General features: G+C 43.1%; 2 long non-coding RNA genes across 2 annotated transcripts in view; both read left to right on the top strand.

Moving 5' to 3' along the window:
- The window catches only part of LOC141278614 (uncharacterized), a 42,760-nt gene extending 33,449 nt beyond the window's left edge, over window positions 1-9,311 (top strand). The window contains exons 3-4 of the long non-coding RNA XR_012331604.1: window positions 5,080-5,215; window positions 6,414-9,311. This is a non-coding gene — a long non-coding RNA (uncharacterized lncRNA). The remainder of the gene's footprint in view (window positions 1-5,079; window positions 5,216-6,413) is intronic.
- A 37-nt stretch (window positions 9,312-9,348) lies between these two features.
- Window positions 9,349-26,896, top strand: LOC141278615 (uncharacterized). The gene is made up of 2 exons (XR_012331605.1): window positions 9,349-9,606; window positions 26,156-26,896. It is a non-coding gene; the product is annotated as an uncharacterized lncRNA (long non-coding RNA).
- The last annotated feature ends 647 nt before the right edge of the window (window positions 26,897-27,543 follow it).

Below are 27,543 nucleotides of genomic sequence, written 5' to 3'. Positions count from 1 at the left end.
AGACTAAGAGACTTACTACCTGAAAGAGCAAATAAAACAATGCAATACTGAAAGAAGAAAATGGAAGCTATAAGGAATCAGTGGGCATCAAAAAGCAAGAAAGTTGTGAAACGGGTAAAAACATTTTACAAATCTACTATAAGAATAGCAATAATAATATTTGAGGGGATATTTGAAATGAGAGGGAATTAAAATTCTAGACCACAATGTCATGGGTGATAGAAAGGCAATATTTAGGGTGGAATTAAAGATTCTCATCTGGTGGGAGAGTAGAGTTATTGGTTAGCATCAAAATCTGAAAAAAGATAGTTGTGTATGCTTAATACTATAATAATAAAAGTAGAGAAATGTGACTATATAATTTCAAAAGAAAAAAGAAACGAAAACAGAGCTGAAGGCAGGGAAGAAGGAAGAAAGAAAAAAAAGCAAAGGAAGTGAAAGCTAAAATAGACCAAAATAAATATAAATAGATTAAACTTTTATTAAACCATCAGTGAGATGGGAAAAAAGTTCCCTCATTCATTGGATACTCTGACAGCACCCTGGTTGCCCTATTCTCCAGTGTCAGCATGGGTGGAAGTAATTTTTCATGACAAGAACCCTTCATTTCACTCTTACCTTCATAAGAAACGAAGTCTTATCTGTCATGTCTTTCTGCAGATATGATCAGATCCCAGATCAAGAGTCTCCACTAACGTAATGATGGTGTATTTCCAGGGGGCAGGGGTAGGAGAGTTGATTTTGATAGCTCTACCCAGATTTAGTGAACACAGGAAGGCTGAAGAAGCAGTGAGCCTATTCCTACGTGGAGCAGATGGAGAGATGCCAAAATGCAGGCCAAGTAGTTAGATGAGTCACAACATGGGTGAATGCCTTTACTCAACGAGTGCTGATAACCGAATCAATGCCACACACACAGAGGTTTTGTGAAAAAGACTTTGGGGTTTTAATTGAGGTTTGGCTCAATAGGATTTGACCACTAGATCAGCTAATGTGATTTTAGAAGGCAATAATGGGGGTAGAGTGTCCATAAAAGGGTATGATAGTGTGATAGACCCTCTCTACTTATTCGTATCTGACCACAGCTGGGAGGCTAAATTCAAAGGTAGGTCCAGAGGGCATCACTTAGATGTTAATAGTTGTCAATCTCTATCTCATGAATACTTACAGGAATAAGGGGGAGGGTGTGCTTATCTTAGAACAGAAATGCCATTTGTCCCTAAATATTCCATGAGTTGTATGGTGCATGGACAATTGGACCTCATCTTTGTGGCCTCAGTAAACAGAACTGGAACCACTAAGAACCATGTAACCAAATTGTTCAACAATGACAGTTTCAGGAGGTAGAGAACTTCTTATTGCAGAAAGTGTTCAAGCAAAAGTGAGACGACTTTCTTTTGGCAGCTTTATAAGGGATTGATGCACTGGGTCGGGGGTTGACTTTTCTGGCCCCTAATCTCCTTATCTACCCTATCTACACCTAAGGCTTTGATGCTGTGTTTTCCCTGACACTTTCAGTGAGTATCCAGGGTGGGAGTGATGCCTTTTATATCCCACTTATGATTCCCTCTTCAAGCCTCATGTGTATTTGTGATGCTGACACAATAAGGCAAATCCTGACAATAAACTAAAGGAGAGAAGAAAAGGTCTCTGTGAAGGGGATCCCTTCATCCCTATTCAGAGCATCACAACCCTTGTGGTGTCTTCAGAATTACCTGAGGATACTGCATGATTCCTGGGTTCCTGTTAAATTAGAACCTTAGACTTATGGCAGGAAGTCAGCATTTCTAACAAGTTTCGCAAGCGATTTTTATGCGCACTTAGGCATAAGAACCACTACTGGATTTCAACCTAGCCTCTGGTGACTGTTTGAGACTTGTTTTTCTCAGACATTTTCTGCTCTGACAACCCCAATAGATGACATTCTCACACAAACCCTCTCAGATGTCTTTGGTGCTGGGACGTAAAATAGGCAATAGGTTATATGCAAATCATATTTAATAAGCTGTTACTACACCCTTGTTCTTGCTCAGGATGCAGTAGACATAGATATTCATTGAGGACTGATAATGGCTATACATTCGTCCACTCATCCTCCATCCACCATCCATCCATCCACCTATGCACCATCCATCCACTCATCCATCCATCATCCATCCATCCATGCTTCCATCTATCCATTCATCCACCATGTATTTCTTAAGCATCTACTGTTGTTTGTAGTGTGTGCCAGTAGATGGTGGGGAATAGGTAAGAACTGATTCACCACTGAGGTTAGAGTAATGTTTGTTCTGCCCTTGTATCTATTGTGCCTTTCACCAAGAGACACAGTGACGATAAATGAGCTCTTTGGAAGTGTGTCCTTGATTGTCGCTTCCATTGAGGCAGCACTGGCACAGTGGAAACACTGAAGGCATTGGAAGCACCTAGAAGTGGTCTTGAGTGCACTATATGACTTTGGTATCTATTAACTCTCTGAGACTCAGTTTCTTCATTTCTAAAGTGAAATGATAAGAACAATAATAAAATTGATGTGAAGATACGAGTGTCGTACAATGTAAACCTTCTCTGAATAGTAGAGGAGTGTGTGTGTTTGTGTGTGTGTGTGTCTGTCTGTCTGTGTGTGTGTAATATATATCCAAGCTCTGGAAAATGCTATTGAACTTGAACTACAGAATTTTCCCACTTTGAGTTGTATGTACCCACTAACTCCCATCAGTCACTGGCTGCTCCCAGTAGCATTAATTCCTGTCAATTCCAACCTGAAATGTCTATGAGCAGATCAGGTTCTGGTGGCCAGAGAAAGCCTTTAGGCAAAAAATTGCAGGTGCTGGAAGTTGGACTTTGGGCCAGAGTGCACTGGAAAGGGAAGGGCCAAAGGGATATGGACAGGGCACCTGTGGTGTCTGCTAGTGTGTGTGTGTGTGTGTGTGTGTGTGTGTGTGTGTGTGTGTGTGTGAGGTTATGTATGTGATCTTTAGATGGGGACTGCACCAGAGGGCCTTTAATCATGCAGAGTCTGAGACAATAGCCGATGGTTGGTCTGTATATGGGATGCAGGTAAACCACCAAATCCTTGAGAGTTGGATGCACATTTGCTGTCACTACTTGGAACCCTCTCACTGAGACTGTCCTTTCTTTCTGGGATTTCAAGGCATTTTGGTGGCCCCTTGAGCAGCAATATCCCACTTTCCAGCTCTGCATTTGCAGCTTGGTTTTCATTCCTGAAACACTAGCCTTCTGTAGCTTCTACCAGAAACATCCTCTGTCCTCTCTCTCTTCTCGAGAGCTTTGTTTAGTGTGGATCCAACAGCCATTTCCGGACAGCACTGATGTAGAGACACATCCACAGAAGTTCATGTGGTCTTCTGTTATGAACAATCTGGTGCACAGAGCTTCAAAGCAGATACACAGAAAGTATAACCCTCTTCTCATGTATGTACTCCTGGTATAAATCCTAAAATGAACTTTCCTCCCAGGCTGTGGGGTTGAGAACCATTGTGCCCAGTACATGACACTTGCAGCATCAGCCGTCTACGGTGAATGGCCTGTACCTTGTAGACCCTCGACCCTGCTGGTGAGCCTTCTGTCTCTAAGCCACAGGGTGTGGTGTTAGAAATGAAATGGAATTCTGTCTCAGGGACGAAACTTCCTCCAAGTCTCTGGAATTAAATGAAAGAAGGAGTGGACCTGAGTTATTGTCATAGCTTAAAGGATTTCTACTGATCAAAAGGCTTGATGGAATTTCAGTCCTGGGCTCTGCATCCGCCTCCTCTAGGGACAGGTTCTGTGTCCATAATCAGCAGAACAAAGGCCAGCCAAGGCCATTAATATTTCAAAAAGGTAAACATGGAAATGGCATTACGAGTGATGCATTGCTCCTCCAGGGCAACTCTTGTGGACTGAGTGAAGGATCCTTCAGGAAGCTCCTGTGGCAACTCGGTGTCTGTCTGGTGCTGCGTTCTTACACCCTGTTGTAGAAATAAGCCTGGTGTGTCCTAACTCCTTGTCTTCCCTGAATAACTGCAGTCCTCCTCCATTGCCAGTCTTGGTTCACCATGCTGCCTCCACTCCGTTCCTGCACCATGAATTTAGGAGTCCCAGGCTTCTCCCCAACCCCCGTCCCACATCCTATCGGCTTAATCAATAGGTGATGTGACCAGGATGCACCACACGTCGGTGATGCTCTGACTTGTGACGATATTTACTGGGCCTTCTATGTGCTCCAGCAGGGAGATACCAATAGAGGATGACACAGCCTCTGATGTCAGAGCGTAATCATGTGCGCAGGGAGATGGGACAATTCATATAAAACAATGGCCACCAACTTAGGACACCGCAGTGGCCATACCAGCCTCAGGGTTGGAATGTGTGTCAAAGTAGGAGTGATGTCTGTTGGCACTGAGACTCAGGAAAGCTTCAGGGGAGTGGACATTGAATTTTCTCTTGAAAGATGAGCTGAGGGATTATTCTAGTGATGTCCCAGAGGCCTGAGGGCACGGGGTCCAACATATGCTGAGTTTTAGGGGAAGCACATTAAGTATTTGTTAGTATTGCAGATGCTGATGAACTTGGAGGTGGCAGTACTGGGTAATGGCTAAAAAGTCAGGCTCTGGAACCAGACTCTGGTCCTACCGCTTACCAGCAGTGGGGCCTCTGTGCCTCAGTTTCCCCAGCTGTAGAATGGGGATAATGAGAGTGGGGACTCTAAAGTCCTGGTGTGGGAACCGTATCTTGAGGACTGAAGGAGTTGGTAATTCTAAAGCACTGACTCATGCCTGGTCTACGTTAGAGGTGATGTGGCTGTCACTGTCATTATTATCAATTACGTAATCGCACAGGAAGAACTTTTCTCACTGTCAAATGGGAGAACCCAGGTCTGTGTGGGAAAAGTGATTTTTTTTTAAGGATACCATAACTAGTAGCCAGCAGAGATGGAACTCGAGGCCAGGGCTCCTGACTCCCAACTGATCATTTCTCTGTGTCAAGACTAGGAGGCTGTGACACTTTACCTTATCTTTCTAGGAGAAGACAAAATTTTGTCTGAAAATGTCTGATATGTAACCATATTGTTCCCAGAAACCAAGATCAATAATTCTGAACTGTATCAGAATGCCACAGGAAAGTAAATGATTCCGCAACTTCAACCACAGCGCTAGAAACACCCGGCTTCTGCTGAGCACCATGCTGAGGGCTTGGGGAGAGATAATTGCTGGTATGTTTTCCTCTGTACTTTGGAAACTTAAAGTGGAGAGGAAGAAAAGACAAGGCAGAAAGGCCTACCAAAAAACTACAACAGTAGAACTTGTGTAGTGCTTGCTGTGTTTCAGACTCTGTTCTGTGAGCTCTACGTGCATTAACTCGTTTAATCTCATCATAACACTTTGAGGTAGATTGTATCATTAAACCCATTTTCCAGGTGAAAATACTGAGGCTTATAAGGGCCATTATTTTGCCAAGTTAACACAGTTAGAAAAATAGCTGGAATAGAGCCCCAGCTTCTGCCCAAAGTCTGTGCTCATGTCTATTTATTAAAAGGGAAGAATCATATTTTAATATGTATTAAAAATGATATGTCATTTGTAACAAATTATCTAGTTTAAGTGAAATTGAGCTTCAGTAATATTTTCCTCAAGCTATCAAAAATATTAAATACAATTTCCATTTTTAATCCTGAATATGATGCATTATTTATTTTGAATAATCAATTTTAATAGCTAGTGACACATATAAGGAAGTATTTATCACTGTTTTGGGGGGAAGGATATAAACTAAATTTTAAACATACTTCTAATGAGAAAATGAGTAAGAATAGAGTTCTCCTAGATTACATCCTCAATCTTTAACATGTTCCTCTGGCTTGATGTATTAAGTTGGACATTTCAAGGTTTATCTCATTGTTATATAAACAACCTTTCCCCAATAGTGGTGCTTTAGGGAATCCATGCCTTATGGAAGGGCAGATTTAGAAGTTAGTTTTGGGGATTAGAATGTTCTTCCTCATACAAAGAACAGCAGGATCCCAAGACAGGTGACTAAAGCCCACCTGAGCTGTGTCACATCATCCAAACTGGGCTAGAAGAAACACCGCAGGTACATTCACTCCACGGGCAGGTGTATCAAGAGTATTAACATGTGCTGGGCAAATACCTCCTTCCAGAGGCGTGATGTAGCTTCTCCCCTTGCCTGCCAGGGGCTGGCTGTGGGGGTTGCAGTGGCCGTCATGGTCACCTACAGGGTGGTGGCTGAAAGGATGGAAGGAAGGGGATTGGGGGCTGGCGAGTGAGAAGCTGGTCATTCCTAGGTCCAGGGTAGTTAAAGGGTCTAGGGATATCTCTTTAGCCAGTAATCTTCATGACCTATTATTGTCTATCTCCCCGCCACCTTTTTTTTTTTTTTGGCTTTTTTTGTAGATCCCAGTGATGGGTCTGCATGAATCCTGTACCATCACCTTCACTAAAGTTTCTCTCCCTTGAAGCCCTCTGTAGAACAAGACACATCTCAAAGCTTCTCTCTGATTCTTCTGCTTCTCAGGGAAATGACCTGGAAGTTTTCTGTGACAAGATTGTACTGAATAGTGTTTCCCCAAAATTCATGACTACCTGGAACCTCCAAGTGTGACCTTATTTGGAAATGGGGTCTTGGCAGATATAATTAGTTAAGAAGAGGTGATACTGGAGTAGGGTGGCCCTTAGATTCAATGACTGGTGTCCTTATAAGAAGAGAAGAGACACCTGCAGAGACAGAGTGAAGAAGGCCATGTGAAGATGAGGCAGAGATTGGAGTGATGCTGCTATAAGTTGAGGAGTATCTAAAGCCACCAGAAGCTGCAAGAGGAAAGGAAGGATTCTTTTCTAGAGCTTTCACAGGGAGCGTGGCCCTCCTAACATCTTGATTTTGGACTCCCGGCATCCAGAACTATGAAAGAATAAGTTTCTGTCATTTAAGGCCCTCCATTTTTGGTTATCTGCTATGGAAGCCCCTGGAAACAAACACCGGGAAGTTTTAGTGGGGCTTTTCAGTTGCCCACCCAGCCTATTACCAGCCACTACCCAGTGTTTCTAATAAAGCTAGGAGGGGAGAAGGAGGACATTGGAGTAAGAGACGTCCCTCTCAACATGAAGACAAGTGAGACAACCCAGGGAAATACTAAAAGATTGGAGGTGCCCGAAAGAAAGGGAGACTTGCCTTCCCCCACTGGCCGTTGGCTTAAGAAGTGGACTTGCCGATTTGCCTCTCTGAGAGACATGGGAGGGGAGGCAGCCTGGATAGAGGGTGGGCGTGAAGCAGGCTGAGTTTCTTGTGGGTCAGTGGACATCCCAGAAAGGAAGCTGAGCTTGAACCATCTTGCTGGTACCCAGCTAAGAAGAGTGTCCGTCAGGCACAGGAATCCTAGCAGTAAGAGGCTTTGGGATTTTCCCCTGATGTAGGGAACAGTGGGGCAGGGTTGAAAGAGGTCAACCAAGCACCAGGTTCTGAATGTCAGGGAATTGTGCAGTAGGTGGGGGCAGAGAAGGGAGCTGACAGAGCCCCCAGAGCTCATGCATGCACCCCACAAGACAGCCAGCATTTGGACGCTGCCATTCAGAGGAATCATAAGCCAGGTGGCCAGCAGAGCTTCAAGAACCACCCAAGAGAGGATGCCAGTAGCGACCACCTAAGTGAATAGGCCTGTGTCCCTTTCTGGTGCCTCCCTGCTGCCGCATCAACTGAGACAGCTCAGGCAGCAGGGTGTGGGCATCGTGGAAGCAGATCTCATCCACTCTTCAGCATTTAAGGTCCCAGCTCAAGTCTGCATAGAGGGAAGGAGGACATGGGATTTACATCAAGATTGAGATTGAAGCTTTGGAATGCACCAGTGACTAGGAAGGTATGGATTCTGCCCAAGATACTGTTAAGGGGTGTTCAAAGGATGATTCGACAGAGCAACGGGAGAAGGGCAATGTGTAGAAGAAACAAAACCATTTTGTGTTTGTAACCCCATGTTCGGAGACTCCTTAATAAACCGTTACAGTCTCAAGAGTTTTTGCTGTATTTATGTATTTACTCATGTGATAGGGACACGAACAGCAGTGAATGGACTCGTCCGGTCTTCATCTTCTCATTTTCAACTGCAAGCCTGTTGGGAAAGGGACAGGATCATTGGTGTTTTCCCTCAAGCCTCTTAGTGCTTTGAGACCAAGAACTTGGGCTTGTTTCTCTGTCTACCTTGCAGTTGTCAGATGAGCCCAGTGAGTGCCAGCTGAGGAATTCAGGAATGGATCAAAGAATAAATTGAGAATAAAGACTGAGAATAAGGATGGAAGACATCTCACCTACATTTCAAAAGGACCCTCCAACCCCCCTTTCTAGACATTTTACCTCAGGAGTCAGCATCACGGTTCTGGTGTGGAGGACGGCAAGACAGCAGAGTGACTATACTATTCTGTGGAAGACGTGGGGCTTGGGGGGCTGAGGTTCCCTCATCCCAAGTGAATGCCAGTTAGAGATGAGAAGTAAGGGTCAGAGCTTGGGGGAGGAGCTCTGGGAGGGGAAAGGGGTGGAGAATTCTAAGCAGTGACTGCCGACGGGGAAAGGGAGAGAGATTCTGTGTTTGTGTTGTCTACATGGAACACACCAGGGCAACCGTTTTTTAGGTCGAATACGGCTATGATATAGAGATGTATATATTAAGGAAAGGTGTTTAGCTTGTTTATATACGTCCCTTAAAATGTTTAATATGGAAGCAACCTAAATGTCCGTTGACAGATGAATGGATAAAGAAGATATGGTATATATATATATATATATATATATATATATATACACACACACACACACACACATACACACATATACAATGGAATACTACTCAGCCATAAAAAGAATGAAAAAATGCCATTTGCAGAAACATGGATAGACCGAGAGATTATCATACTAAGTGAAGTATGTCAGACAGAGAAAAGACAAATATCACATGATATCACTTACATTTGGACTCTAAAAAAATGATATAAATGAACTTATTTATAAAACAGAAATAGACTCACAGATGTAGAAAACAAACTTATGGTTACCAAAGGGGAAAGGGGGGGAGGAGGGATAAATTAGGAGCTTGGGATTAACAGATACACACTACCATATATGAAATAGATAAACAACAAGGACCTACTGTATAGCACAGGGAACTATATTCAATATTTTGTAATAATCTATAATGGAAAAGAATCTGAAAAAGAATATATATACAGTTGTATAACCGAATCACTTTGCTGTACACCTGAAACTAATACAACATTGTAAATCAATTATACTTCAATAAAAAAAAATGTTGCCATTCCAATTGCTTCAAAGGAAAAAAACTGTTTAACAACTGCGTTCTGGAGAGGAGTATATATTTGTGGATGTGTAAGAGCAATGCGGCTATGAATTAGGAACTGGGACATAAGTATCCTATTGCATGCATATCTTCATGTCTTTGCATCTTCAGGTGAACTTTGGTTTTAGACAGCACAATGCCGATCCCAAGACTTGAGTCATCCTGAGAGATTTTATTTCAGTGGTGCAGTGTTCTATTTTATGAGAGAATTTTAGAAGAGAGAACTTCCATCGTAGCCACGTACTGAGGTGAGCTTTAAATGTATGAGTCTCAGGGAACAGTGGTATGCTCTCAATGAAACATCAAATTAATGATAAACTGCTGATTTGACAAAAAAAAATCTACTGAATTCTTACTCAGAATATCTTTACTTCTAGCCAATGAGGTTTTTGTTGTTGTTGGGGGGATGCAGAGGCATCATAATGTGTAGTTAATGAAAAGAACATGTGTTTTCACACTAGCACACTTATAAGTAAGAAATATGAATGCTTCATTTGGAAGAATAAATTGGCTAGTCAACATAATGTATTTGACAAGTTTGGCAAGACAAAATGAGAAAGCTGATTCGAAGGACTCCATCTTAAAAAAAAAAGAATCATATTGTGGAGCTGCAATTACTTTTCAACTAGAAGAAATAAAATTGTGCATCTTCAAAATATGCAGAGTATCCAACTTGCAACTAATCCTTAATTTCGAATCAATAAGGTTTAATATTTCACCAGCAATCATAGGTTGAAATCAATGCTGTCATGGCTCTTCAGAAGAACAGAAGCTTATGAAGCAAAGAACTGAAGGCAATCATCCAGGGATGAAATAAAAGAAGTATGTTTTGCAAGGTTTTTGTGAAAGGAAAAGCTATAGCAGCCCAACCCATCCCCTGGAGGTCTTTTCCTGCCAGTTTCAGTATGAGGTTCTGGTGGCTCATGAAAATGGGTTCAAAAGACGTAGTGAAAAAAAGAACGGGGACATCATCAGCCTGCTGAGTGTTCGAGAATGAGCCAGGTTGGGACATCATTAGTAGGTGTCTTTGCCTCATTATTCTTTCAAACTGGGAACCCTGATGTTTATGTTGATAAACTAAGGCACCTGTATCAGTTAGCTCTTACGGCATAACAAACTACCCCAAAACGGAGTAGGCAAAAACAATAGACATTTTCTTCTCTCACATGTCTGTGGGTTGGCAGTTCGGGCTGGGCTCAGCTGGGCAGTTTTTCTTTTTTCATCCAAGTTTATTCATGTGTCAGCCATCGGCTTCTGGGTTGGCTGGGGCCTGGCCAGTCTAAGATGCCAACAGATGGGATGGCAAGTCTCTGTTGCACACGGTCTCTCATCCTCCAGCAGGCTAGCCTGGGCTTGATCTTTGCAGGATTCCAAGGGGTGGAAGTATGCAGGACCTCCTGATGCCTGGGCCCCAAACTGGCACCCTGTCATGTCCACTTTATTCTTTTGCCTGAAGTAAGTTATAACAACAACGCAGATTCCAGGTAGGGAGAGGTAGACTCCATTTCTTGATGAGAAGAGTCACAAAGTCACATTGCTAAGGGTGTGATTATATGGAGAACCGAAGGACTGTGGCCATTTTGCAGCCTATCACAGAGCTACTCTTAGGATTAGTCAATGCCCCAAAGAGCAGCAGACCTCTGGCACTTAATCACTGTTGGAAACACCGTTTCCCCAAAGAGGGTGCCGTATTTGGAGAGAGGAAATGGCTGGGATTAGAAGTATCTCCTGATTATCTTCTCTGCAGTTTTCAGACCCCTTTACAGGAGAAAATAAGAAAACACATAGTCTTCCCCTGAGAACTCCAGGGGCAGGTCTTAAGAAGAGGAAATAAATAGAAGAGGATCTTCATTGTGGAATGAAACATCATGGTGATTAATTTTTAAATGGTCGGTTCTCAAGGGAGACAACACCTTGCATTGTGAGAAAGCTGAGGGAGAGGCTCCAGCAACAAGCTCTGAGTGCGATGTGGAGTCCAAACCGCTGGCAATAAAATGTTATGTCTAAGCAGCTGGTAATGTACAGGAATTCCCATATGTAAACACGTGGCTGGGGGGATAATGTTAACTTAACCACAGTCTGGGAGCCTGTATGATGGCCAAGACGTGTAAATCCCAACAGTGTCAGCCGCCACAGCTGGGTGGATTAGTGCCCTCGAGGGTGCAAGCCTTCCAGAACTGTGAAGGGGAAGAACTCAAGGCTGCGTGCTGCCTGTGTTGGGCACCTGCTCATGCCTGAAAGTATTTACTGTCTTTTTAGTTAGTTACTGATAACTAAACAAGTCTTCAGAGGTGACTACTCAGTGCCTAAATTGTCCCCTTGTTATACTCATAGGATGACAAGCCATTTGTCTGTGCAAGAGCCGAGAGGAAGACAAAGCCACTTCTAAAGGCTTCCCCCACGGCCGGCCCAACACCCTCCATGCACCCGCACCCTGCACTCAACTGTCAGCCATCCGTGCCCTTGTCCCATCTTTCCTCTCCTTGCTCCGGGTGTCTAAACGACTCCTGTTCGGTACCTGTGGCAGGCAGACTTTCAGGTGGCCTCATATTCATACCTGCTATAATCCTTTCTTCTTGAATGTGGGTGGGACCTCTGACTTGCTTCTAAACCACAGAACACGGCAAAGGTGATGAAGTGACACCCTGTTCCAGGACTCTGTCAGATGTGAAAGTGGGCAGGGCTGGGGCACAGAGAATGGAGGCAAGTTCTGGGTAGCAGTGAGGGTGTTGGGGAAGTAGGGAAGCAAAGGACATCTTAAGTTGCCAGGTGGCAGGTGTGGACAGAGAACAAAATCTGGTCAAAGAAACGGCACAGACGAGAAGAAGTTTCAAAATGGTAAATCTGGAAGAAGATGCAGGGATGGGGACCTTTGGAATGTCAGCAGGGCTGCGGTGGAGCTGCCTGGAGGTCTGGGCTGGAAATCCAACTCCCATTGAGTCAAATGCTACCTATTCCTTGAAGCCATCTTTGATGGGCCTCCAAACCCAACTTAAAGTTAAATGTGACCCTCTCCTCATCTTGCTGATCTATTTTTTGAGCCTCTATTGCAATCTATTTTATTCTGCCTTTTATTTAAAGCCAATTACATACTTACTTATGTGTCTTTAGATTTGAAGCTCCTCCAGGGAAAGCAATGTGTCATGGTTGTTTTTGGTTTTCCATCACACTTTCTCTATGTACACAGAGTACCTTGAAGTAATACTTTGCTAGTGCTCATGTGCTGGATTTTATCAGCAGGCTCTATGGCAATTCTCCTGTCCACACATCTACATACATCAAATATTTTGCCTTGTAGAATCATACAGGGCAATTCTCACTCCAGAAAAAAATAGTTCCCTCAACAGCCCAGCCTATAAAGTCAATACTGGGAACTAAGAATTGAGAACTCAGTCCTTCATGTGGCAACATCTGTGTTTTGGTTGCCCTGAAACTCTATCTCTGATCTTCTGTAACTCCCTCCATCTTTATGGAGCAGTGAAAATTGTGTTTTCTCATTCTTCCTATGTCAGCTCTCCAGATATTAGAAGACTGCCGCCTTTCTTCTCCTTGTGTAAATATCACCAACCATGTCAACCATTCTTCACCTAGAGTAGTAGCCATATCTCTCACTTGTATTGTTCCCCTCCTATGAATTGTCTCTTACCTGCCTTAAAATGCAGTGCCTGACCTGAACCTGCATCCCTACCAACCCACCAGGTAGCAAGATCATAACTACTTTTAGAGGGGGCCCTGGAAATCTACTAATGATATCTAAGACCCCTTAGACTTTGCTACTGGCTACAACAGTTTACGGGGGCATATTTTGCCTGGGACCAAGTCTTCTCTCCTTGAACTGCTCCTAAGCTGAGATTCTCTATTGTGCTATTGATTTGGGAATCAATCAAAGGACTATACAACTCATTCCTTTTACATTTCTTCTTTAAGGTTTTGGGGCCATTGGACTAGCAGGATGAGCACATTCTGGATCCTGATTCTTTTAACCTATTAGTGACCCCATAATTATGTCCTTCCATGTTCTAACAAGCATTACAACATCATTCAAGGCACTGATTAGCTGGTTGAACAGAGCAGAGCAAAACACAGAGCCCCAGGGCACATGGCTTCCTCCTTGTAGGCTGACATCACTCTATTAATCAACGCTTTGGACACGCTTGTTCAACCAGTTACAAATTCACTTAACTGTCCTCTAGTCCCACCCCCATTTCTCCTTCTTGTCCACAAGAATATCCTGAGCGACTCTGTCAAGTGCCTTGCTGAAACCCACTGATCAGATCCACTGATCAACCAGCCTAATAACCTATCAAGAGAGGAAACGAGATTAGATTGGGGTGGCTTGTTTAGGAGACGGCAGCCTCTTGGCAGTCGCTGTTTTCTGAGCTCACAGATCAACCCGTAATGATTAGTTCTCGCTTTCTGCCAGGGATCAATATTAAGCCCACTGATCTGTGTTTCACAGAATAACCCTTCCTCTCTCTCTCCCTCCTTATCTCCAAGCCCTCCCTCCACCCTTCTGAAAATTGAACCCTTTGCTGACTCAACTCTTCAGAATCTTTCCTTTGCTTCTTGTTTTCTTGAACAATCCTTGAGTCTTCTGTCACTTTCATGTCTCCTGATAATTCCTGGGGATGCCTCTTACTGTCCTCCAGCCTCAGTTTCTTCCTCTGGGAACAACAAGGCAACTCTCATCTGACCCCTGAGGTCACCCTGAGAACCCAATAAAGAAATGTCTATGAAAGCTCCTTACACAATGCCCAGCATATAATGGATAATTGTTAATTGAATAATCTACAAAGAACCACATAAATAAGAAATTTTATTATAGTTACGTGTAAGATACCCACATATACACACAGAGTGCTTTTCTCCGAAGCCAAATAAATTACATTTTGAGACTTAGTGTGTGTTGTCATAATTTTAGAAAGGTGTTCTTCAGAGAATCTAAAAGACTTTGACCTGATTGTCTATTCAAAATCAGCTTACCCTAAAATCAGATTTAATAAGAACCTTAAATTTTGCTACACTCCAATTGCTTAGTTCTATTTAAGGAAATTTATGATCGTTGGCATAGTTTTTATAGCTTTTTGCTGGTTTAGGTGGGTATATTGAATGATTGTGTTTTGGATCAAATAGTACGGTATTTGAAACCTAAAAAAAAAAAAACCATTCTGCTGGAGAGAGAGTGTGGGAAAACATTCTCTTTTTTTCCCCCAACACATCTATTGGAAAAACACTTCTTAACGGAAGTAGAATTTGCTTGATACGTGCTAATTATGATGTTTCTACTGTTAATTGGCAAATAGCCCAGAAGTAGTAACCATGTTTCTTATCTCAATCAACTGACAATATCCTTCATCCTTGCTACTTAGAGTATGATCTTTACTCTTCTAGAAGTAAAATAAGTTGTAGGTTGCTAGGGACCTTAGCATTCAACCTAGGTGAAACACCGTTATTTTGTAAGAGGGGAAACTGAGACACCTAGAGGCTAGGTGACTTGCTCAAGGTGACCCCTGGGGAATGGCTGAGCCGGATCTGTCAGCCAGGGTCTCCTGACTCCAGACCTGTGTCATTTGTAATGATCTGTAGCTGTACTGACAGGTTTAGGATCTTTGGGGTGACCTGTCATAGGTCCTTTGCTTCTAATTCCATTGGATGGTGACCTGGAAAAAAATTCCTGTGTGTGGCTGTCAACCAGCCTCTTTCTTGCCATTTAACTTAGTCCCGGGAAACATGAAGGCTTCAACTCTGTGCTGTCTGGTGCCCAGGGCAACGCGGATGCTGAGATGACAACGTGCATCTCTGGGATGTACAAATTAGAGCTGATTGATGGAAGGCCACCAATAAAATGTCACATCTTATAGATGTGGATGGGCCATGGGGCCAGTGATAAAGTGAGATCAGTGGGCTCTGACATCCACGCAGCCCGGCCATAGTATTGACAGTGGGAGATAGTATTGATCGAGCTGCCAAGATGATCCTATTATGCAATTAGAATATTAGATTTGCATTTTTAATTCCTTTAAAAGAAATTGGCTTGAGGCAATTTATGGCAGGAAAATATTAAGATGGATCCAACTGCTTTGAAAATAAGGACTCAGAAGAAGCTTTTAGGGAGATGCAGTCATTATCAGAGAAAAGTTTTACTTATAAAAATGGGCAACAAGGAAGTAATAAAAACACAAAGATAGGCAAGTTGAAAGGGCTCGTGGAAACCAACTTTACTCCAGTGCAGAAGAATGAAATCCCCCCGACCCTAGGACACGGTTTAGACCAGCCGGGAGTATTTAGTTACACTCAGTGTGAACACACATGCACATCACACTGTGGGCAGACTTCCACTGCATCTGTGCAGGGCTGCGTTCCCTTCCTTGTGCTGCAGACATGTTTCCTATACAGTAACCCCCCCCCACCCATCCATGGTTTTGCTTCCTGCAGTTTCAGTTACCTGCAGTCAACCATGGTCTGAAAATATTACATGGAAAATTCCAGAAATAAAAAACTCATTACGTTTTAAGTTGTTCTGAGTAACGTGATGAGATCTCATGCCATCTGCACCATCGCACCCGGGACGTGAATCATCCTTATGTCCAGTGTGCCCTGCCCCTTAGCCACTCAGTAGCCGTATTGGTCATCAGACCACTCACAGGGTTTGTGTTCAAGTGACCCTGATTTTACTTAATAATGGCCCCAAAGCACAAAGGCAGTGATGCTCACAATTTGGATACATCAAAGAGAAGCCGTATAGTGCTTCCTTTAAGTGAAAAGGTGAAAGTTCTTGACTTAAGGAGAGAAGAAAAATCCTACGCTGAGATTGCTAAGACCTACGATAATAAGGAACCTTTTATCTGTGAAACTGTGAAGAAAGAAAAAGAAATTTGTGCTAGTTTTGCTCTCACGCTTCAAAGTGCAAGAATTATGGTCACGGTGCACAGGAAGCACTTAGGATGGAAAAGGCATTAAATTTGTACAATAAGATATTTTGAGAGAAAGAGAGAGACCACATTCACAGAACTTTGATTATAGTATATTGTTATAATTGTCCTATTTTATTATGAGTTATTGTTCATTTCTTACTGCGCCTAATTTATAAATTAAATTTTTTGATATGTATGTATAGAAAAAACAGCATAAATATGGTTCAGTCTGGTTTCAGGCATCCACTGGGGGTCTTGGAATGTATTCCCCCGCGGATAAGGGGGAGCTGTTTGTGCCAGCTCAGCCCGGTTACTGGTTTCTGTTTAAGAGACTTAGTTTTCACCAGGGGTTTTTGTGCCGGCTTGGCTGCACAGGCAACTGACGTGAGTCCTCCTTCCTCTGAAGTAATAATATTTTAAAAATCATAGACTCCATTTATAATGGCTTTTGGGGAAAGGTTTAAAATCTGAGAGATACTAGCAAATACTTTTTTTTAAATTTAATTTAATTTATTTTTTTGGTTGCGTTGGGTCTTCGTTGCTGCGTGTGGGCTTTTCTCTAGTTGCAACGAGCGGGGGCTACTCTTCCTTGAGGTGCATGGGCTTCTCATTGCGGTGGCTTCTCTTGTTGTGGAGCACAGGCTCTAGGTGCGCGGGCTCAGTAGTTGTGGCACGTGAGCTCAGTAGTTGTGGCTCACGGGCTTAGTTGCTCTGCGGCATGTGGGATCTTCCCAGGCCAGGGCTCGAACCTGTGTCCCCTGCATTGGCAGGTGGATTCTTAACCACTGCGCCACCAGGGAAGCCTGCAAATACTTTAAAAACAGGAAACTGCATCCTTTTGGAGTGTGGTTGGCAGTTATTACATCAGGGCAGTCTGGGCCGGATCTGTGGTCCAAACGGTTGGCAAAGGTAAGCTTACTCCCAGCCTCTCTGTACAAACCATCAGATTCATTTGGTCCTTGGGTTCTGCTGAGCTTTGTCACCTGATGTATTCATTTCCTGGAGCTGCTGTAACAAATTGTCACAATTCGAGTGGCTTAAAACAACAGAAATTTATTCTCTGACAGGTTTGAGGGCTAGAAGTTCAAAATCAAGGTGTCAACAGGGTTGGTTCCTTCTGGAAGCTTGGAGGGAGGATCTATTCCATGTCTTTCTCCTAGCTTCCGGTGGCTGCTGGGAACCTTTGGCATTCCTTGGCTGGTAGATGCATCACTCCAATCTCTGCCTCCATCTCACATGCCTTCTTCCCTGTGTGTCTGTTGTTAACTCCTTGTGCCTTTCTCTTCTGACACCTGCCATTGGATTTAGGCAGGCTCATCCTAAATCCAGGATGATCTCATCTTGAGATCCTTAACTTATGACTTAATTACTGCAAAGACGCTTTTTCCAAATAAGATCACATTCACGGGTTCTGGGAGCTTAGGACTTAGACATATCTTTGGATGGGGGGAACATTATTCAACCCATAGGAGTAGTAAGAAAGGACCTCCTTGACAGGTTCCTGATATTAGGGGGGAAATGTTCAGTTTTTCATCAAGTACAAAGTTAGCTGCAAGTTTATTTTCCATAAAGTTTTCATATCAAGTCTAGAAAGTTTCCCTCTGTTCCTGATTTGCTGAGATTTTTCTTATCATGAATGAGTGTTGGATTTTGTCCAATGCTTTACCTCCATCCATTGATGTGAATATCCGATTTTTCTTCTATAGCTTCTTGATACGCTGTATTACATTGAGTTTTGCCTATTAAACCAGGCTTGAATCCTTGGAATAAATTCAACTTGGTATGGCATGGACTTATATATACTGCCAAATGTAAAATAGCTAGTGGGAAGCAGCTGCATAGCACAGGGAGATCAGCTCGGTGCTTTGTGACCACCTAGAGGGGTGGGATAAGGAGGGTGGGAGGGAGACCCAAGAGGGAGGGGATATGGGACTATATGTATACGTATAGCTGATTCACTTTGTTATACAGCAGAAACGAACACACTGTTGTATAGCAATTATACTCCAATAAAGATGTTAAAAAATAATTCCACTTGGTTGTGGGGTACAACGTTTTATATATATGTATTATATATTAACAAATTCCATTTGATTGTTAAAAATAATACAACTGGGATTTTTAAGGACCATGCTGGTTGCATCCAGACTTACTGCTATGTGAAAGGGAGAAGAAGAAATTCCCCAAGGTTTGGGGCTTATCGTTAAAACTCATTGGGGAGAATGAGGGCTCTTCTGTGTAGTGTAGCTTCAGCGTGACTTCAAGGCAAATGCAGGGGCTTGTGAGAATCAAGGAATGGCAGTGTTTATCCCTTAAACCAGCTTCTTCAAGCAAGGCTGCTCATTTAGCTCAAAGTGGTACTTTGTGTCAGCAATGTCACCCTGGAATCCAAAAGACAAAGATGAATGGAGTAAACATGTAGTACTCTTGATTTATCAAATGATTTTACCTAATGAATCCATCATATTCAATAGAAACCACATTAGCAATTCCTGTTATTGGTCTTATCCACCCAGAAGCCCCTGAGGTCCACCCTAGTGCCCACATGATCCATTCAAAGGAAAAAGAATGCAGAGCTTAAATAGATTTTTTTTGTAAGTGTAAAAGCTTGGACAAAAATAATGCAAACCAGTACAGACTGAGATGGCAAAGAGACCCGGCTTCTTTATCCTATTAAAGAACTACCAAGATGGTTATCACACAACCTAGCAGAAAACCGAGATCCTCACTAGCTAATAGAACAACAACATGGCGTTCCGAGAAAGGTTGATTTCGTTTCTCATCTTTCTAATGGCTGTGGCGTGTACTCGGTAATTTCTGCAACTGTGTTTCTGAATTTCTGGAGCTGCATCTTTGCTTCATTGTCTTAAACAGCATGAGTGAGTCCAACTTTCAGTAACTGACATGCTTAAGTTGTTCCTTTGGTGTAATTCAGCAAACATCATTAAGCACCCACGGTGTACCAGGCTTCATGCTATGCCCAAGGATTGAGATGACGAATAAAAGTATTTATTCCACCTTAAATAAAATTATTTAAGGTGGAATGTGTATGTGATCTTATTCCTCTGAATATCCTAAAGCTTTGAAGTCCTGTGTATATTTTTAAGATTTATTCTTGACATGTGCTTTTGAATGATAATGAAATGGGTGGCCATATGGGAATTCAAGTCCCTGAAACTTTAACTCAGAGATCCTTACTTTCTTCAGCTTTCAGTCAATAAGGAAAAATGCCTTAAGTCCTCTCTTGGACTTATGAAGAAAGCACAAGCTATTAACACAATGATGCTGTTTCCAGTGTACAGCACCATTAATTGGGTCTTTGCTATTTTCTGTATAGAGTGAAGCTTGATTTGGGTGTCAGCAAGTTGAAACCCTAACAACCATCTTTCCTATAGATTCAGCCCTTCCCTGCCCCCACCCCCATCAACTGTGGTCAATACTGCTGCTTCTCATCAAAGTTCTTCTGTAAGGAAAGAAAACACGGAAGAAGCATCTTTTCATATCCTTTAACTTCTAGAATCAGTGTTGCCCAGTAGAAATAGGACGTGATGTATTTTAAAATTTTCTAATGAAAAGAGACACATCGAATTAACTTTAACCGTATTTTTTCACCACAAGGTGTCCAAAATATTATAATTTCAACATGCAGTCAATATAAAAATATTAATGAGATTATGTTATGTTTATTTTTCTCATATTGAGACTTAAAAATCTGGTGTGTTTTTACATTTATGCCATAAATTGATTCGAACTGGCCACATCTCAAGTACTCCATAGCCACATGTGATTACCATATTGGACACTGCAGTTATAGATGAATATTTCAGTACTGGTTTCTGATAAAAAGAGAATATCAGTCTTTTTATGAAGCACTGAGGAGTTAAAAGAAAATGGATTACTTCTGGGTGAAGTTTAAGACTATGTTGATGAGAAGAAAAATTTTATGAGACTTTTCACTGTAGAAATATCTTCAAGGTTGAGTTTTGTGAGTGTATGTGTGTGAGATGTACGTAAACACACATGCATGCATATAAACTTATATTTAAAAGTTCTAGGGACTTCCCTGGTGGTGCAGCGGTTAAGAACCCGCCTGACAATGCAAGGGACACAGGTTCGATCCCTGGTCTGGGAAGATCCCATATGCCGCAGAGCAACTAAGCCCGCGAGCCACAACTACTGAGCTCGCATGCTGCAACTGCTGAAGCCCGCATGACTAGCGGCCATGCTCTGCAACCAGAGAAGCCACCACAATGAGAAGTCCGTGCACTGCAGTAGCCCCCACTAGAGAAAGACCGCGTGCAGCAACAAAGACCAAATGCAGCCAAAAATAAAAATTAAAAAAAAAAGTTCTATCAGTAAAGGACATGAATTGATAACTGACTTAAATATGTACTTGATTGTAACTCTAGCCTAAAATGAATTAAAAGCTAACTCTATAAGTATTGAAGGCATTAGAAAACAATAAGAATTTTTACATAATGTTGAGAAAAAGCAGAAGGGGTCAGGTTACAGATAGCACACTGGAATTTTCCATGGCTATACCCGTGTGTGACCCGTAACTGATCATGCTGTCTTGTGAGGAGAAAACGAGAACTGCTAGTTCGGAGAAGAGAAAGAAAATAGAAATCTAGTTGCTGAGGCTCCAAATGTATCATGGATTCATGCTTATTATTTAGTATCTTTATATTAATTTGGCTGAAATGTTAATTTGGATAGTATCATCCTCACCAATCCTCATTAACCAACGCTAATATGCTCAGTTCTTTATAAGTTTAAATCATGAATAGAGAGAGAATAATGCCCCTATGAATGTTTCTTAGGGAATCGCAAGCACACACATGTATATGTGTGGCCACCCCTCCACACATGCAGACCCTCGCCTCACCTACAAAACAGACGAGACCACCTTGCTCTAACTCAGCTGCTGATGTAAAATGACACACTAGTGAATGTGTGCGAGCCGACTCAGGGAGTAAGTCAATGCCACGGGTTCCCACATTCTGAAGTACCAGGTGACACTGGTCAGAATGTCTAGTCCCGGAACTTTATAGCTGAAAGTGTTATTTGAGATCCCCAAGTCCAGTCATCTTATTTATTAGGAAACTGAGGCACAGAGAAGAATGCCCATGGTAACACAGTCAGTTAGTGGCAGAACTGGGACCAGAACTCAGTGCTCCTGATTCCTAGTCCAGTGCTTTTCTCACTGAGATATTGGAAGAGGGAGAAAGTAACATAGATGAAGTGCTGGTTTATCAGTCAGTGTTTCTTCAGGGAATAAAATCCAGTCTAGGTATTTCAAACAGAGGGAATTTAATAAAGAGAATTGGTTACATAAGTGATGTTACAGCTAAGAAACCACCAGAGAACCATTAGTCAATCAGTGATTAGCCATCAGGACATTCCGCTGCCACCTCTTGGGCTGGAGAAGGACATGGCAAGGATGTGATATTGAACTGGAGCCCCAGAGTGGGGATTTCCTGGCTGGAGCTGGGAACCAAGAGTGGAGGGCTATCTGATAGGAGGTGCAGGCACTGTTGGAATCTCTGTTACAGGTAGAGTAAGACTCTCCAGTCTTACCATTGTCTCGTGTTGGACAAAGCTAATTGGCAAGGAGCATGGGAAATGCAGGTCCCAGCTGTGCAGAGCAGAGTAGGGCAGGGGTTAGGAAAGCATCTAAGAACAAATGACCCCTGCTGCCCAAAATGGGGAACCTTAAAAAGGTTCTATGGTCTTGCAACAGACTTATCATTTATTATGTTTTCAAACTAATTTCAGAAATCACTTGTGCACCAAGTTCACAATACCTGTGGTGAGAGGAGACGTCAGCCTGAGAAGCAACCGGTGGCTATAAACGTAGATAATCAAGAGCTGGCCACACCCATCATCCCTTTGGCCTTACTTAGGTCCATCCTCATTCATTTGTGTCTTGAGACGTTGGACTCCCCAGTTTCTTGTCTGAATCCATAGCCTTGCTCTTTTGGGGAAATAAAACATTTCCGTTCAGGCCTTCCTGGATGTTGCTTCTATGTGCTTCACAATTTGTAACAATCGAGGGTGGTCCCTCAGGTACAGGATAAATCAGAATTCATACAGAACCAAAGGGACAGGCTGGTATAAGAGAGGGTATTTTGTCTGTGTGTGTTTCTGTTTTGGGCAGTACAATGCATTTAAAATTATTTTTAGCATTAAATCATGCATGGCTGGAAAGAGTTAATCTGTCCCAGCCCCATGAAGGAGAAGCATGGGGAAACATTAACCATCTTTGACTGAGAATATTCCGTGTTCTGGGAGCTCTCCTGAATGCTTTGCATCTATGAACTCACTTAAGCCTCACACTCACCATGCTATGTGTTAGAAACAACTCTTCCCCCAATTTTCAGACGAGGACACTGTTGCTGAGAAAGATTTAAGTAACTCGGCCAAGTTGGCAGGTTGATAAGTGGTGGGGTTGTATTTGGAACCCAGGCAGCTTGGCTGTAGGGTCCCCATTTAACCACTGACTTGTGCCTCCCTCTGACCTATGTTGGCTGGTGCCTGGGTCCTCCCTAGGGTCCTAGCCACGCAGCGCTGTGCTCTGATACCCAGCGGGCTGGTGGGATTGGCCAGGGAAGCTGCTGATACTGTGATGAGGTGGTAACTGCCACATTATTGCAGGGCACTTAGCTGCTAATTGCCATTTAATCACAAGATGAATATAGTTATTTCTTTTCTCCCTCTACCCGAGGGCCAGCGAGATGGTAATTACTTCTGAACTGAGTGCTGAAGATGTGGCTTTGCACGGAGCTGGAACTAAATGCCATGACTCTCCTCTGAGCCGCCGCATTCCTGGCTGCCCTTGTTTACCCACGTGGCTAATTAAACACATTGCTTTGATATTAGATGCTCTTTCCAAGCTTCCCATTTCCCTGAAATGATGATATTTTTCCCCTGGGAAATGTGATTTCAAAAACCCTAAAATTTGGACTTTATATTTGGGAAATTAAACAACCCCAATTTTTGTAGAGATGGCATTACATTTTGGCCAACAGTTGAAATAGAACTTCACATTTGGAAAGTTCTAAATTGAAAACGAGTTAACCTAGATCATTTGTTTCTGCGCAGTCCCCTGTTTGCAGCTGCTGTATGGAGTTGAAGAGCTGCTGGGTTTTGTCTTCTGTTTTCTAAAGTTTGATGGATATAAAAACAATCATATGGAATTTCTCTAAACATGGACGTGCAATCTATTGGCTCTTGTTTGTCTGAGGATTTTTCCTCCAGGTAACTACTAAATGGGTTGGAATTGATCTGCTTTTCGCAGAGGCAATAAAATGAGCAGGTTAAGTGACTTGTCTAAAAAAATTCAATTAATAAACCCAGTCCTGGTTTTCCGGTTCCCGGTCAAATGGCACAGGTGATACCCGAGGTTAGTAAGTCTTCAACCTTATGAAGACCTAATCACCTTGGTCCAGGCTTGGAATTAATGGAGCCGTGACAAAGGTCTCTAGTAAAGCAGCAGTCAAATTTTAATTGGTTACCAAGGACTCAGTTTATGGTTTTTATGTTGGGACTCCCTGTAGATAGTTATCTAAGTGACTTAACAAAAACCCTCCAAATCTCAGTGTCCTTACACAGTAAGGCAGATGTTCTCAAACTTTAGAGTGTCTAAATCTCATTATGAAAATACGGGGCTTTTAGAAACCCTCTCGCAAGGTTTCTAATTGAGTATGCCTTGGTCAAAGCCGGGAATTTGCATTTTTAACGAGTTTGCAAGTGATGCTGACACTGCTGGTCTGGAAACCAGTGCACCAAGGGCTTATTCTTTCCTGTCATCACAGTCCAATGTGGGTGTATCTGGCTGGGCAACTCTCCAGGGATACTCTCCTCCAAAAGGTAACTCGGGGCCCTAGGCTCCTTCCTTAGAAGCTCTGCCATTCCCTAAGACCACAGACCCCCTCTTCTGCAAGCAACTAGTGGGTCATGGAAGAGAGAGGACGTAAGGGCTGGGGCTGTTCTAAGGGCCAGGCCTGGGAGTGGGATATATTACTTTTGCTTACTTCCCATTGGCTAGAATTAGTTACGTGGCCTCTGCGTAACTGTAAAAGGAAACTGGGAACAGAGTCTAGCTGGATGCTTAGGAGGAAAAGGAAACTGATTTTGGTGAAAATACGGCCATGTGGGGCCACATCTAAGTTTACGAAAGTCCTCCTCTTTATCTTTCTCCTCCACCTGAGATGCTGTGAAAATATTTATCAACCACTGTTTTTGAAAGTTTAATGATGTCCCTTGACTCACCTGGATATATCACCGAGTACTGGCAAATGGAGTTGATGAAGAATGTTTTCCGTGCTCCTCCCAGGGACGGAGATACCATGATAGCGGTTCACTGACGTGAAGGGTCTGCCTGCCCTTGAAGTGAGACCAGATCTAGAATGGGGGTCCCCATCTGTGCACATTGTCAATGTATTGTCTCCCAGCTCCAGATTGACTCTCCTCTGCCATGATTTGTGATACTGGAGCTGGACCCTGTAAACATTTCTCCTTTGCCCACTGGCCAGATGTTAACTTCATCACAGGAGGGTTTAGAATGGCAAATGCCAGATGGAGACTGTTTGCTCCTGAGTTCTGTATCTTCAGCGTTACCCTCCTCTGCAGTGGCCCAGTGGCCTATGTAGCTGAGCTCCGGCCATGCTCTCTCTGCTGGTGGCCACTTCCCAGGAGCTCTTCCCACACACACCCCTACGATGACAGGCTGTTTCTCCAGACCATCTCTGGCCTTTGCCTTCCAGGATGTTTCTTGACCACCAGCAGGTTGTAAGTTCTTATGGTAGCTAAGTCCCCTCTGATGAGCTCTAAGTCTCAGCCTTGTGGATGGCAAGAGGGGGCTTCTCTCCTAATTCTTTGTCCTTTTATCTCTCTTCCTTATCCCAAAGGTAATGCTACTTCTTTAGGGTCCCCTTTTTTTTTTTTTTTTTTTTTTTTGCGGTATGCGGGCCTCTCACTGTCGCGGCCTCTCCCGTTGCAGAGCACAGGCTCCGGACGTGCAGGCTCAGCGGCCATGGCTCACGGGCCCATCCGCTCCGCGGCATGTGGGATCTTCCCGGACCGGGGCACGAACCCGTGTCCCCCGCATCGGCAGGCGGGCTCTCTACCACTGTGCCACCAGGGAAGCCCTAGGGTCCCTTTTTAAAAATAAAATAGTTAAGTATCTTTTAGAGTTAACATTTCTTTGCATTACATCTTCCTTGTTAAAATAACTAGAGTGATTTCTGTCCTTTGAATGGACCCTGACAGCTGTGCCCTCCTCCTGGTGAATTTTTTCATAGAAAGGCACAGTTGAATGTACATCCACTCACATCAAAAAGCAGGACAGCAAAACTATACCTACTCAAAGCTCACTTCCATCTAGTCTCTTCTTTATCCTCTGCCCTCCTCATGTTGATTTCCTGCCCTGAGAAAGGCTGGCATTCTTATCCAATGGGAATCGGGTGGGTGGGTCTTCAAGTCTCAGACTTCTAGACTCTACAGTCTGCAGCCTCAGCAACCAGGGGCTCCCTTGCGTAAGGCCCTGGGTAGGCTTCCCAGGTTAGCCTGGGGCATGAGAAAGAAAGATGAAACGCATGTGTCATCAGTAACCAGAAAACAAATGTCGCTGCCTCGGTCTGTGTCCGAGGGTGAAACCGTAAAGTAAACTGTGTGTAACCACCAGGTCTCGCCTTGGCCTGGCTCTGCTGCCACAGCAGTAGGGAATCAATACAACTTAAAAAAGAATCCCAGGCAAAATCTGGCTAAACAACACAAGATCTAATTTTAGGCCACAGAAAAGAAAAGGTCAGCATAGCATAAGGATAATAATAAAATTAATTCCAGTCAGCATTAGTTACTTATTATTTCTTTTTTTGCACAGACGATGGATCCACGCCAGTGGAAGGCGGAGGCCAAGCCTCCTTCCTTTCTTGCGAGCTAACCTTGGCTTCCCAGACAAGCCACAGCGAGGACTTTTTATCTGAGGCAAGTTCAGTCCCGGACAAAGGCAAACTCATTCCTGTGAGTTAGGGACCCTGAGAAAGCTCCTTACTAGGAAACCTCTACCCTATTGCCACAATGTCTGAAATTTCACTGTAACAGCCTCCTGGGTGGCCATCTACAGACCGCTTCCCCCTTTTTAAAATTGTGGTGAAATTCACATAACACAAAATTAACCTTTTTTTTTTTTTTTTTTTGCGGTATGCGGGCCTCTCACTGTTGTGGCCTCTCCCGTTGCAGAGCACAGGCTCCGGACGCGCAGGCTCAGCGGCCATGGCTCACGGGCCCAGCCGCTCCGCGGCACGTGGGATCTTCCCGGACCGGGGCAGGAACCCGTGTCCCCTGCATCGGCAGGCGGACTCTCAACCACTGTGCCACCAGGGAAGCCCCAAATTAACCATTTTAAAGTGAAGAATTCAGTGGCATTAAGTAGACCCACAGCACTGGATAACCACCACCTCTATCTAGTTCCAAAACAACTTCATCACCCCAAAAGGAAATCCTGTACCCACTAAGCAGTCATTCCTCATTCTCCCTCCAGCCCCTGGCAACCACAAGTCTGCTTTCTGTGTCTACGGATTAGCCTGTTCTGGGCATTTCATATAAATGAAATCATACAACATGTCTTTTGTGTCTGGCTTTTTTCACTTAGCATAATGTTTCAAGGTCCATCCATGTTATAGCATGTGTCAGTACTTCGTTTTTTTAAATGACTGAACCCAAATGTTCATCAGTGGATGGTTGGATAAGCAAATTATGGTGTACACATACCAACTCCCTTTTAAATGATTTTTAAATGATCTTCTCGAATGGAGGCTATAACACATAGGACCACTGTGTCTTACTTTGAATGAGATTATCTGGTAAAATGGCTTTGGACTAACAGGACCAGGCACTTAAGTTTGAAACCCTCATTAATGCATTCTCCATCATATTTTTTTTGTTTTCTTTGGTTCAAAGAAATGAAGTCCCCTCATTAATATGTTAGTACTTTATCTGATGATGTACTATATTTCTATTTTTTTATCCTCTGGAGAAAGGACCGTCACAGTTAAGCTATATACTACTACTAATACATTGTAAATCTCTGAAACAGCATTTATGTCTGTAGAGCCAGTACCAAGTATTACTTAAAAATTCGAAGTGTATTAAAGGGAAGCTCCTAAAGAGTTACTTGTCAATAAATCTCTCTTTCTCTCCTTGTTTCCCATGAAAGACAAATGAAGTAGTCACTAGCAAAAATAGCTAGTAGCCTAATGACATCATTTA

The sequence above is a fragment of the Tursiops truncatus genome, chromosome 4 (assembly GCF_011762595.2).
Source record: "Tursiops truncatus isolate mTurTru1 chromosome 4, mTurTru1.mat.Y, whole genome shotgun sequence".
NCBI classification, from domain to species: domain Eukaryota; kingdom Metazoa; phylum Chordata; class Mammalia; order Artiodactyla; family Delphinidae; genus Tursiops; species Tursiops truncatus.
The sequence above is the reverse complement of the archived record's forward strand: the minus strand, read 5'-3'. Positions and strand labels throughout refer to the sequence as shown.